This window comes from Mustelus asterias, chromosome 1 (genome assembly GCF_964213995.1).
Source record: "Mustelus asterias chromosome 1, sMusAst1.hap1.1, whole genome shotgun sequence".
NCBI classification, from domain to species: Eukaryota; Metazoa; Chordata; class Chondrichthyes; order Carcharhiniformes; family Triakidae; genus Mustelus; species Mustelus asterias.
Window position 1 is genome coordinate 129989690 of NC_135801.1, and position 14804 is coordinate 130004493.

Sequence of the window (14804 nt, forward strand, 5' to 3'; positions counted from 1 at the left end):
CCCAATTTAGCACCTTAACCCTAGGACAACATGTGTCCTTTTCCATCAGTATCCGAAAACTTACGGAATTGTGGTCACTGTTTGCCACATGTTCCCCCACTGCAACTTGTAGGAATCGGAATCTCAGAACACACCACTGCCCGTGTGTGTTAAGGCTGGGAGAGAGGATCAGAAACCCTGGATCCATCTAAGGGTCAGGTGTGCAAAGGTTTTAGGAACATCGGCATAGGTCACGGGGGTGAAGGGTTGGGGGAGGGCGGCGACATGGTTTGGTGCTGGAGGTGGAGGGTTGAGTACAGAATGGAGCTTTGCATTTACAGGTGAAACGTAGCCGTGACAATACAGAGCGATCTGCTACTGGTGGTGGGGTGGCAAACCTGGCAATCCTCACCAGTCATGAGCTGGGAGCCCTGGAGCTGGAATGCCAGTGAGGAGGAAGGTCATTAAGTGGTGGAGAGGCTGGTGTCTCTGAGGAAGGTAAGAGTCCAGTGGGCAGAAGTGGGACAGGTGGAGAGTAAAGAATGTAGCGTGATCTCATCTCTCGTAAGGATGTCTGGGAAACAGTACCCAGTGATGCTGCAATCACTAAGCCCTGTGATGTCATTGATATCACTCGCACCTGGCCAGATATTATGGACATTGATAGTGTGATGAATAATGGGACTGACCTTTGCTTTCCTCACTCAGGTCAGCCATCTCCCAGATCCAGCCAGGAACCCCATGACCCCCCATTAACACTGGAGCAGGCATGGATGGTAGATGCACCCACAGTGCACCCACTCTCCACACTAAACACCAGCACAGATACTGACATTTCAGTGTACAATGATGTGCCGGATCAGATGGTAGTGCACAGTGATGAGGGAACATCACACTCGCATTAGCAGATGGTGGAGGCAGAGAGTGCCCAGGGCGCCAGTATTCAGAGGACGGTTGTAGGCCAGGGCCATGTGAAGTCCCAGGAAGATGATGAGCATCTGGAGTTGTCTATCAGGCAGCAGATGCTGGATGTCCAGTGGGATGAGTAGGGAGATCCAGTGGAGATCTAGAGGATCTGTGTGAGTGCTGCACTGACCCTGAGCACCGAGCACACAGCTCATCCATTGAGGGAGTGGCAACCTTCATGAAGAGGCATCTCCAGGAGCAGAATCAGGGGTTCCTGGGGTTACAATCGAACCTGCAAGCACTCATACAGGCAATGACCTCAGGAGGCCAATGTGGGAGATGGATGTGGCACCCAATATCTCAGGTAAGTGTCCATCCATCACTGGTGAGCAAGGAAGTACAGGCATACCTCACGCTGAGCTGCCTGTTGTCTCGGTGCACTCTTCTCATGGTGCCCCAGGAAGCCCGAGCTGAAGGAACTCTGAATCAAGGCTTTCCTGGTGTCTCGGCCTGCCCGGAGTTTCCTCATGTCTGACTCCTCGTCCTCACTATGTGCCTTCCCGGGCTCCACATGACAGTCTTCATTAGATTCTTCCTCTGAAGCGGGTGCACCTGTCTTAGTGTCCCCCTGGTCCAGTTGTTCCCCCTTGAAAGGGTAAGATTATGCAGAACATAGCAGACAACAATAATGAGTGACAGTCGCTCTAATGAATATTTCAGGGCATCCTGTAGCAATCCAGACATCAGAGCCTCATTTCTGGCAGACCTATTGTCCTTTCCACCACCGGCCTTATGGTGACATGGCAGCCAGTGTGTCTTGCCTTAACCTCTGTCCTCGGGTGCCTGAGTGGTGGCATCAGCCACTCTTTCGAAGGATAGTCCTTGTCACCCATCAATCATCCCTCGAGGCAATCAATGGCACCCTGGATGTGGGGGAACACTGCAGTTGATGCACAAGTGGCCCACTCAGCCTGTCTGGCTTATTTCATTCTGAAATAGATGAATCTGCTTACCCACCTGAACAGAGTGTCAGTCACCAGCTTGACACAGCTATGTACACGTGGTGATTGTGGTGATTGTCCCTTTAAGGAAAACACAGCAGGAGAGGGCCACCTGGCTTGCACCACCCCCCCCCCCCATTCCCTCCCCACCCCACACTACATGTGGTGTCCAGGTCCCCATTTGACTCTGATGTCAATTCCTGACCCCAACCTCTTGTCTTTAACTCTGCAGTCCTCCAGCAAACACTTTTATGCAATCGAACCCTGCAATCAATTCCTGCGGCCTCTTAATGTTTCTCTCTCAACCCCTCAGGAACTTTGGAAGTCTTCTGTTGTACCACGATACTTAGGTTTGGATTTTCACTGTCGGGTTGACTTGGGAACCCTTCAAAAATGGCTGCCTGACTCTGATTCTGGCATTCCTGACCCCATTCCCGGGATGTCTGATTTTTGGGGCTGGTTTGAATTAAAACCCTGCTGCCCATCTCCCATCCTGGCCAGTTTCAATGTGGGGAAAGGCATGTCTTCATTCTCCATAAATTACATGGAACCAGGTCAGGTTCTTTAAGAGCTATGCTTTATGGCCCTTCAGATGAACCATGACCATAGTCTGCATCAGTGTGCAAAGAAACAGGAGAGAGCCAATCACAGAGCAGCAACACCTTGAATCAATAGGAGGTGTGGCTGTTCTAGATCCACACTGAGGTAAATTAACAAAAAAACTGATGGTTTCTTCACCCGCGCTTAAGGACCATTGGTTGGGCCATTGTAGATCTAGAGCAGTTTAATCTGTTTGATGTTATTCCTCTGTCTACTCCCTGTTCTTCTGCTTAAATTGTTTTCTGATTAAAAACTTCTCTCGACTATTCTCTATTCTTTTCTGTTAACTGACACTGATTGGTTGCATCTTCCTGGCTGCTCTCCTTCCTGGTTTAATTTTCTCATCACTTTCTGGTTTAACCTTTTGTCATGACATTATCACCCTGCCTGGACTGTGAAATATTGCCAGCCTGTCTAACTAATGAATCCCCTATCACTGCTGCATATCCAGCTGTACTGCTCAGCTTGTGAACAAGCCGGTTTTTTGTTTGTTAATGCCATTGATATATATTTCCTGCCTTTGGCCTGTGCTTTCATTTTCCCCACACAAAACTAAAGTTCCAAATCAGCCTGAATTTGGGCAGGCCTGTTATGGGCGGCACAGTGGCACAGTGGTTAGCACTGCTGTCTCACAGCGCCAGAGACATGGGTTCGATTCCAGCCTTGGATGACTGTGCGGTGTTTGCACATTCTCCCCATGTCTGTGTGGGTTTCCTCCGGGTGCTCCAGTTTCCTCCCGCAGTCCAAAGATGAGCAGGGTAGGTGGATTGGCTGTGCTAAATTGCCCCTTAGTGTCCCAAGATGTGTAGGTTAGGAGAATGAGTGGGGTAAATACAAGGAGTTACAGGGATAGAGGCTAGGTAAGATGCTCTGCCAGAGTGTTGGTGCAGACTCGATGGGCTGAATGGCCGCATTTTGCATTGTAGAATTCTATGAATGTTTTCCTTTCTGCCTTTCCCCTGTCCCTCAGCTGGTCATTCATTTTTCTTCCTTTATCTTTCTCATCGATGTGACTAATCGCTCAAAATTTCACTCCAAGTGTTTCTCTCTCTCTCTCCCAGGCATATTAATTATCTCCATCTACTTCTCGAGTTCAGAGATTTTGAGTTTCAGCAGTGTGAAGTAGTGCACTTCCCACAGAACAAGTTAACACTGGACACTCACAACTCCCACATCTTGCAGAAATGATGCATCCATATTGTTTCCAATGCCAAGACTTTAGATTTAGATTGCTCTACCAAAAGAATTGTATTGCATGTGCATGACCTCAACTAGTCTTCGGCTAATGCTACTTCCATATCAATTTTAGTTGCTGAAAATAAATTAAGACTAAGGTGGGGAGAAATGTAGAAGAAACTTCCCGGGGCGGCACGGTAGCACAGTGGTTAGCACTGCTGCTTCACAGCTCCAGGGACCTGGGTTCGATTCCCAGCTTGGGTCACTGTCTGTGTGGAGTTTGCACATTCTCCTCGTGTCTGCGTGGGTTTCCTCCGGGTGCTCCGGTTTCCTCCCACAGTCCAAAGATGTGCGGGTTAGGTTGATTGGCCATGCTAAAATTGCCCCTTAGTGTCCTAAGATGCGTAGATTAGAGGGATTAGCGGGTAAAATATGTAGGGATATGGGGGTAGGGCCTGGGTGGGATTGTGGTCGGTGCAGACTCGATGGGCCAAATGGCCTCTTTCTGCACTGTAGGGTTTCTATGATTCTATGATGATCTTTATAATATGTAAGCATGATATGCAAAACACAAGCAAATACTAGTGTGTCTCTTACTGAAGTGTTGCACGAATGATAGAATGAGAAATGAAATGAAATAATCAAAAGGCTCGTATTACTCATCATAGTGAACGATTTCATTAGAAACAGCAGATGCACCAGCCTGCAAGTGGGTCTCAGAGATCAGCTGTGACTTCCAATAGTTATTAGGAAAGAGAACTAGTGCACCACAGTGGAAGGATTGAGAACGCAGCAAGCAAACAGATTCAAGCTGCCAGCAAAGGTATTTCCCTTATCAAACAACCTGATTTTATTAAAGGTACAGCAAAATGGAACCGATTTTTGCCTAGACTTTAGTTTGATCAATAGAATAGTAATGCAAATCTGCAAAATCCTGTGAGAATGTCTGATGTTTGTTGCAACAATATTTTTGGCATAAGCAGTTATTCTACTGAGAAATACAGAAGTGATACTTAATAAAACAGTTATTTACTCTACATTATTCTTAACGAAGTACGCTTCACATGTCTTCACACATCTAGACTGACTGAAGACAAGCTTACAATGCAAGCTATCAGGCCTTCTGAATATGTCTATGCTCAATGAAGCTTGGCTGAGAGACCAGACTGTTGAAACAGCTGTGCTCCAGGGAAAACAATTGCTTGATTGACAATTCTGACTCTCTGATCTATTCTGTCAATCGCACAATATCTATTTACACAGGATAAAAAGGCTTCAAGTGGCTTTGGTTTCTGCTATTGATACTTTAAAGGGGTTGGAAGATTGATACTTTTAGTGCTCCATGAAGTCCATTGCTGTGGAGAAGAATGCACTTATGTAAGGTACTTGATGTATGCAAGATGCACTGCAGCAACTCACCAAGATTCTTCAGCAGCAACTCCCAAACCCATGTCTTCTCCTTCCTAAAAGCACAAGGGCAGCAAATACATGGGAGCCCCACCACCTGGAAGTTCCCCTCCTTCACAGTTCCTGGGTCAAAATCCTGGAACCCCCTTCCTAACAGCATTGTGGGTGTATCTACACTATGTGGACTGCAATGGTTCAAGAAGGCAGCCCACCACCATCTTCTCAAGGGCAATTAGGAATGGAAAGCAAATGCTAATTTGCCATTGATGCCCCCATCCCAATTTGTGATTTTTTAAAAAATGAGTAGAATGAGAAATTCTATGTGTCAGTGGTTGATACAGGCATAGTTGAGTCCCAAGATGATCCCTCTGGATGTGACACAGTAATTTGTAAGATCATCTGATGACTCAATACTCAGGAGTACAATGCAATCTCAATCCCAAGAGGCTCTGATAGAGCCACATGACTCATTCCTGCAGGAGAACTAGAACCTAAGAGAAATAGGTTAGGCTTTTGAAAGATGAAGGACATTTATTTGTTATCAAAAGAAAGAGCAGGGTCAAAAAGTGCTAAACGCACATAAACAGGGTGACTGGAAGGAAAGATATGTTTTATTCTGGGTTAAGGTTAATTCATATAATTATGGAAACTAACAGCATGTAAGGAGGTTATTCGACTTGGGTTGGCTCTTTGAAAGAGCAGTTGTGCTTTGCCTCATTCCATCCCAAAAATTTCTTATCCTCAGGTAACCATCTCAGTCCCTTTCAAAATTGTGAATGGAATTAGTTCTATCACTTGTCCAGGTAAAATATTCCTGACAACTTTGAGTGAAAAATAATCTCCATATCGTCCCTCTGGGTCTTTTGCCACAAATTGGAAACTATGACCTCCAGTTATTGACCCATTCACCAGAGGGAATACATTTTCTCTATCTACTCTATCCAAACCTCGCATCATTTTGAAAACATCGATCAAGTTACCCCTTAACCTTCACTGTTCCCCAGAGGATAACCATAACTTTTCCAATATTGACTCATGACTGAGATCCCTCATTCCTGCTATCATGTACATGATGTGGAGATGCCGGTGTTGGACTGGGATGGGCACAGTAAGAACTGATGAAGGAGAAATGCTCCGAAAGCTTGTGATTCCAAATAAACCTATTGGACTTTAACCTGGTGTTGTGAGACTTCTTATCATGTATATGTATATAGTTACAAGTGGTTAAGAAGGACTTGCTGTTAACATAGACAACAAAAGATATCTCAACAGACATGCTCTTTAACCAACCTAATCACAACATGGTGGTAACTAGGGATCAAAGAAGCCTCAACCTCATATGAATGTTAAAAAACTAAAGAAACTTCAACAGATTGTAAAGAAGCTCCCAACTGAAACTATGAACAGATAATTCACCAGAAAAAACTCCAGACATAAGAGCATGGAAGCTACAGGCAGAAACCTTATTGCAGCAGAAGACTCCATAGAATCTCCCTTAGAAGTCTAGCATCAGCAAGTGCAAAGGTGAGCTAAATCTTTTTAACCTCTAGGCTGCAGCCATTCCTGAGTGGCCCCTTTTACTAATTCAGTCAGAAGTGCCTTTTAAACAAATCCCGCCACTAACCAGATCCCCAAATCTGAGCCTCAACACGCGATCTCAGAGTTAAACAGAAGAAAAACAAATTAATCATTAACTTACTCAATTCTCAGGAATATTGAGACCATCCAAATGCAAGCCTGCAGTTAATTTAAATGCCTTGCTACTTGCAATGCTGCATTGCTGAATGCATCAAGTCGGCAGACAGCTGACCCACACAGACATTGTTAAGCATTTCAGATTTGTTACATTTCTGCCTTTTAATGGTTAATAAATCTTTTGAATTTACCATTTAAAGTGTTCTTTCTTACTGCATGATTAAGTCTTGTAGAACTTGATTTGATTTACAGTTGGGGGTTCATTGCAAACAACCTGTATCCCATAAGTCAAATAGAGACCTTGCCAGTGAGGTAGTATGAAGTGCCCTCACCGTGGAGATCAGTGTTCTTTGAGAATAGCCAATGCTTTCACTGTAAGTCAGGGACACTGCAAACTGTGCAAGTGAAAACCCTAGCACCACACAGATAGCCTCGAGCTAATCCACGAGGTTGAGACCAAAAGCCCAGAGGACACACAGCCATGCTTCTTGGGTGAGATAAAAGATTGTGATTCTTCACTTTGGAACACTGACATTCTTGTAAATAATCAGCTAACAAATTGTACATTAGATTCAGGTGCCGGTGTGACAGTTCTGTCAAATAAGAAACCATAGCTGCAAGACCTCTGGCTGAAAAGTGGACACTCTAGTTATGGGGCAGGGTGTCCAGTTCCCAGTCATGATTCTGGACACACTGAGCTATGGCAGCAAACAAGCCTTTGAGCTGATGTACGTCATCCATAACCAGCCTTTCTCACTTGTGGCGGGGATTCCTTTGTCGCTCTGGATCACAAAGAACAAACAACAATGAAAAGTACAGCACAGAAACAGGCCTTTTGGCCCCCCCAAGCCTGTGCCAATCACAATGCCCTCACTAAACTAAAATAAACTTTCTGCCCTTACCCGTTCCGTATCCCTCTATTTCCTCCTATTCATGTACCCATCCAGATGCCTCTTAAATGTTGCTAATGTTCCTGCTTCCACCATCTCCTCTGGCAGTACATTTCAGATGCCCAGCACTCCCTGCATGAAAACCTTGCCCTGCACATCTCCCTCAAACTTTCCCCCTCTCACTTTGAGCCTGTGTCCCCTCCCACCCTGGGAAAAAGCCTCTGACTATCCACTCTGTCTATGCCTCTCATAATTTTATAGACCTCTATCAGGTCTCTCCTCAGCCTCTGTTTACCTCGTAAAAACAATCCTAGTTTATTCAACCTCTCCTCATAGGCAACACCCTCGAGACCAGGCAACATCCTGGTGAACCTTCTTTGCGTTCATTCGAAAGCTTCCATGCCCTTCTGGCAGTGTGGTGACGAGAACTGCATGCAATATTCCAAATGCGGCCTAACCAAGGTTTTATATAGCTACAACATGATTTCCAAACTCTTGTACTCCAAATGGCAGAGGATGTCAAGATTACTACTGTCATTAGCTCGCCAGAACAGTACGATGGGTACATGAATAGGGAGGGAATAGAGGGATACGGACCGAGTAAGGGCAGAAGGTTTTTAGTTTAGTTAGAAAAAAAAAACAGAAAACAGGAGCACTAGAAAACAGATCTGGACCTTCAGGACTCTCAAACAAAGAACATGAACAAAAAACAGTACAGCGCAGGAAACAGGCCCTTCGGCCCTCCAAGCCTGTGCCGCTCCTTGGTCCAACTAGACATCATGATCAACATAGGTTTGGAAAGCTGATGGGCCTGTTCTTGTGCTGTACTTTTCTTTGTTCTTTTTTTTCTTCTCCTGACTCCACATAAAACCACAGGCTATCACCAGCTATTGCTTGTCCCCATTTCTAAACATTCCTGAAGGACTCGCCCACAGTTTGAGATGATCAAGTTCACCACCCTGCCTGCCGTACCCAGACCCCCTGGCCTCCCCCTTCATGACTGGCAACTGCCTCAGGACTGGTGCTAGCCGTTCACCAGTGTTATACTAATTAGGCCTGTAGGCTAATTTGCCGTGGATCTGCCATCATCCTTATTAAATATGTGGAACAAATGCTGCAGTTGTATCATGTTCCAAATCAAACAAGATCCCAATCTGCAGGCCCCAAGGTGCACTGGTACAAGTAAAATTAGGCCAGGATCAGGCTCAGCTGTGATGTACTCTGGCTTGCTGATACTCACAGTCTCACTTCATACATGAGAACAGCCATTTGTGTGAGGACAGCCTGTAACGCCAGTATGAGCCAGTAAGTGGAGGGAAACTTTTGATTAGATTTGATTTGATTTACTATTGTCACATGTATTAGTATACAGTGAAACGTATTGTTTCTTGTACACTATACAGGCAAAGCATAGCGTTCAGAGAGAAGGAAACGAGAGAGTGCAGAATGTAGTGTTACATTCATAGCTAGGGTGCAGAGAAAGATCAACTTAATGCGAGGTAAGTCCATTCAAAAGTCTGATGGCAGCAGGAAAGAAGCTGTTCTTGAGTCGGTTGATATGTGACCTTAGACTTCTGTATCTTTTTCCTGATGGGAGAAGGTGGAAGAGAGTATGTAAGGGGTAAAGGGTGCGGTGAGTCCTTAATGATGCTGGCTGCTTTTCCGAGGCAGCAGGAAGTGTAGACAGTGTCAATGGATGGGAGGCTGGTTTGCGTGATGGATTGAGCTACATTCACGACCTTTTGTAGTTTCTTGCGGTCTTAGGCAGAATAGGAGCCATACCAAGCTGTGATACAACCAGAAAGAATGCTTTCTATGGTGCATCTGTAAGAGTTGGTGAGAGTTGTAGCTGACATGCCAAATTTCCTTAGTCTTCTGAGAAAGTAGAGGCGTTGGTGGCCTTTCTTAACTATAGTATCGGCAGGAGGGGACCAGGGCAGGTTGTTGGTGATCTGGACACTTAAAAACTTGAAGCTCTCGGCCATTTCTAAATGCAACTGAGGGAAAGAAAATGGATCTTATAAGAGATTTTATAAGGTAAGATGGTCCACTAAAGTTTATCTGTGTTTATGAAGGAACAGGGTTGGCCTGTGACTCAGGAACAAAGCCTTGCTTTCTCATGTGTGTGGGTGTATTTTGTACCACAGTGCAAACATATCGGGAACAAAAGAACCAACTTTACGATCCAGGACTTTTCAGCATCCGGGGGCAAATATAACAATTCAGATCCAGTGGGCCCTCGTAAAGTTTGATAAATGATTCTGCAACCTTATTGTGCTTTTTGCTTTACCTGACTCCAGTATCAGGTTAATCTCACAACATTTTGCAAGCTTGAAACCTGGCCCTTGAAAAATAGCAGATCTTGAATTATTGGCAAAAGTAAACAGCCAAGTTATTGTGGGAAGAGGAAACCGCGGGTGATGTATAGTGTTCGACTGCGATCAGTAAAAGCCTCTTCCTGATAGGAAACAGCTTGAAGATTAACACAAGTCACATAGCTACAATTGGTCCAAGGTTGATCCAAGCTAATAGCGAGTCCTCTCCTGCTGAATGTCTGGTCATATGCCAGCAATCTAACAGCACCAGACTTTGATGAACTCTCCTCCTTTTCGAGAGCTATCTTGGGTTTTCCTACTTAGCGCTGACAGTTACAAGCGGTGATGACATTCTGCAGCAACAGATTCCACTGAGCTCGTGCAGCCTCCCAGCAGTTAACAATGCCACTGATATTGTTTATTGTGCCAATGCTGCACAAATCTATTCAGTCCAGAAAACTAAGCTATCGCAAATTCACTCAAAGAGAAAGAAAGCACATTTTATTGGTGGCCGGAACTCAGATTTGACAAGAGCTTTCAAAGAAAATATTGACACAATGGCTAACTTATTAACAATGTGCAAGTTGGCCTTTCTAGTGTTCCTACAGCGCAGAAAGAGGCCATTCAGCCCATCTAGTCTGAACCAACATTCTGACAGAGCATCTTATTCAGGGCCTATCCCATAATAGTTACGTATTTACCCCATTAATCCCCCTAATCTACAAATCTTGGGACACTAAGGGGCAATTTAGCATGGCCAATCCCTAACCTGCACATCTCTGGACTGTGGCAGGAAACCGGAGCACCCGGAGCACACAGACACAAGGCGAATGCACAAATGCCACACAGCCACCCAAGGCTGGAATCGAACCCGGGTCCCTGGCATTGTGAGGCAGCAGTGCGAATCACTGTCCCACTGTGCTGTGTTGTGTGTTGTCTTGCCTGCCTCTGTTGAAAGTCAGAAAATTATGAATAATTTTCAAGCTCTTTGTGATTTGGCTGCAGCACCATCTCCAAGCAGCACCTGTCAGAAGTTTGAGCTGTACATAGTTTTGTTTTTTTATTCATGGGATGTGGGCATTGCTGGCCAAGTCCGCATTTATTGGCCACCCCTAATTGCCCTGTAAAGGTGGTGGTGAGCTGCCTTCTTGCACCCATGCAGTCAGTGTGATGTAGGTACACCCACAGTACTGTTAGGGAGGGAGTTCCACATGTTTGACCCAATTGGCTGTGAAGGAATGGCGATATATTTCCAAGTCAGGATGATGAGTGGCTTGGAGGGGAACTTACAGATGGTGGTGTTCCCATGTATCTGCTGTCCTTGTCCTTGTAGATGCATACCATGATGCACACCACGATAGAATCTTACAGCATAAGAGGAGGCCCTTCAGCCCATCGTGCCTTTGCCTTTGAAGAGTTGTCTAATTTAATCCCCCACCCCAACCTCCTCATCATGCAGATGAGTCCACTTTAAGCAGGCAACCAGTTGTCTTTGAAATTTTCTAACAGATTCTGTTTCCCCCATCCTTTCAGATAGTGCATTTTACAGCTTAACAATCCTCTGTGTGAAGAAGTTTCTAAGTGGAAACAACTTTTCTGTACTTGGTCTATCAATACCCTCATAAATTTCTATTAGGTCAATCCTTAATCTCCTCTGCACTAGAATCAGAGAGTGAAACAATGCAGGAGGAGAGCATTTAGTCCATCATGACCTTTCTTGTCCTTGAAAATTCCTCCTCATCTCTGTCTTAAATGGGTGATCCCTTATTTTTAAACTGTGCCCCCTAGTTTTAGATTCCCCCACTAGAGGAAACATTCTCTCTGCAGCTACCCATTTTCAAGGCATGTGGGCTTCAATGGCAAGAACAGTATGTGTTGTCCAGATAATTGCTCATGAACTGAGTGGCTTGCAAGGCCATTTCAGAGGGCAGTTAAGAGTCTGGAGTCACATGTAAGCCAAACTAGATAAGGATGGCAGCTCTCCTTTCCAAAGGATATCGGTGAGCCAGATGAGTTTTTATGACATTCAAGGATTGTTTTATGATCACTGAGACAAACTTTCAGTTCTAGATTTTGAATTTACCATAAATGCTCATGTACAGGTTGAATTTTCGAGACTCATTTTTTAGCAAAAGGTTAAGAGGTCAGCATTTACATAGGTGATATTTTTGAGGGGCTTACTTTCAACTACTGACGTTCAGGTTCCCAGCAAGCAGAGGACCATTCTAAGTTTTCAACACTGAGAGGGCTGATTAGTGTGTGGTAATACTGGGAAAGGGGCAACATGGTTTGACAGAAGTGGGATGGATTGTTGGGCTATAAACATACGTAGATGTCCTCATCTACTTGAAAGAATGTCAGGAGTCATTGAGTGGAGGAACACTGGGCTTATGTTGAATGTGACAGTAGTAAAGGAATGGATTTGAGATGTGGCAGCATTAGGATAGCAGAAACAGTGCCCACAAACATTAGGGACGAGGTGTCTGGGTTGGGATTCCTGCCCCCAGTCAGATTCTGAGACCCGATCTTACTTTGAGAGGAGGCTTGAGGGCCTGAGCCTACTCTGCTGCAGTGACAAAAAATCAATTATTCTAGAGAAACGTAGGTTAGAATTTTCCTGTCCTATCCGCCATGGGAATCATAGTGGGCGAGACATGGATCATGCAAAGGTCCATTGACCTCAGGTAGGTTTTCCAGCACTGAGGTGAGCGCGGCTCGAAAATCCCACCCGTAATCATTTAAACACTTAAAAAATGGCTTGATCTTTGTACCACCATTGCATTTAAGTATATATTATTAAGATAGGGAGGAAGATTTATAGACTATCCATGTTTTTTCATTACTTTATGTGATGTGGGCATCATTTATTGCCCATCACCAATTATACTTGAGGAGGTGGTGATGAGCCATCTCTTGAACCGCTGCAGTCCATTTTTGGTGCAGGTACACCCACAGTACTCATAGAATCAATCATAGAATCCCTACAGTACAGGAGGAGACCATTTGGCCCATCAAGTCTGCACAGTGACCTGAGGCCGGAATTGAACCCAGGTCCCTGGCACCGTGAGGCAGCAGTGCCACCCACTGTGCCACTGTGCCGCCCCAACATCCTGGAAGCACCTGTGAGGGAGGTACTTCCAGGATTTTGACCCAGCGCTATTCGGTTACATTGCACATGTTATATCTTGTGTCTTACAACCTCCATGGGTTAAAAAGCAAATTTCTGACGCAACATCAGGCACGTCCTTCTTGGACTCACGTTTGTAATGCCTCATGCATTCTGACCTTGTCAAATCCCTTCTCAATCATACAGCCACACCATAAATCCTTGGTATGTAATTTCCGTAGTTAGAGCTTCTGTTTCCTGGTGAGGAAGTGCTGGCGACCTTGACCACCAACCATACTCCTTTGTGGGGCAGTGTGTTTACACTCTCATATCCTTGTGACCTGAAGTAAAAAAATCATCTCCTGGAAGGGTGATGGGCATGGGCTGAGATTCCAGCTGCGCAGAAACTATTGGCATCATCCTTCTTCATTAGAATCTGTGAAGTAGGAAATAAATAAAAAAGGAAGTGTGACAGGATGTTCCACGTTGGAAGCTAGATAGAAATGCTGTCAGCCTATCAGGTAGCAAGCTTATCACTAGCCATAACACGTCATCAGGTGGCTGATGATTCACATGGGAAGGTGCAAGGCCCAATAGAACAGCCCAAAATCAATCACTTTGCCAACCATTGCTATTCTAGATGTTTTCCAATGTCAACTTAACGCCCACTAAATTACGTAGAATACTGCAGGAAATCTCAAAGTTCTGCATTTTCATTTCTGCTTAACATGTTCCGAGCCATCAACTTCCGAATTCGATTTAGTCTGCAGCACATTGATAATTAAGACATTTTTATTCAGACTATTAATTCACAGAAAGATCTACATATTGAAACTGGTGAGATGGAGATATATTCCCAATGTTTTCAGCCTCCACTCCATCAATAATCATTCAGCAATAAAAGGCATGCTAGACATTTGAATGGACCTTCCTTGCATTAAATTGATCTTTCTCTACACCCTAGCTTTGACTGTAACGCTGTATTCTGCACTCTCCTTTCCTTCTCTATGAACGGTATGCTTTGTCCGTATAGCACGCAAGAAACAATACTTTTCACTGTATACTGATACATGTGATAGTAAATCAAATCAAATCAGAGGTAATTAGCTTTAGTTCATAAAGGATTGTAGGCATCTCTTTCCATTAGAGAAAGACAATTGTGTAGCTTGAAGGGGTACCACTCCACATTAAACATGGAACAAGACAATGGGGCAAGCTTCCATGTACCACCACGTATGGAACATTCCGCATACGGAAACATTGGATGGAATTTTACAGCCCCTCCAGGCTGATAGGATTTTCCAGTCCCATGGAAGTCAATGGACTTTTGAATAGCTTGCTTCATTTTTTGGCCGCACCCCACCATAATGGCGCCATAAAATTCCACCCATGGTATAAAGCAATATTAATATACAGAAAGCAATTAATGCATTGTGCCACAGGGGGGGCGTTCCCTTAGGCTACACTATACTCCTGACATTTTAACTGTGACAAAAAGGTTTTCTGTGTTCACGGTTCCAAGCGATTCATGAACATTTTTGAAAAGACCATGGCGACAAAGTTCCACAGGGGTTAATTTCAAAGTGTAACTTTGATAGAAGATTGGTGGACATCTCAAAGGAGAATTAGTAAAAATGTTGCTGATGCCATTTCTCTGAAGTCGATCTTTTGTTACTGTGGATGATCAAAAGAGCCATTGTGCAAATGATACCCCCATGTTTATGGTTGT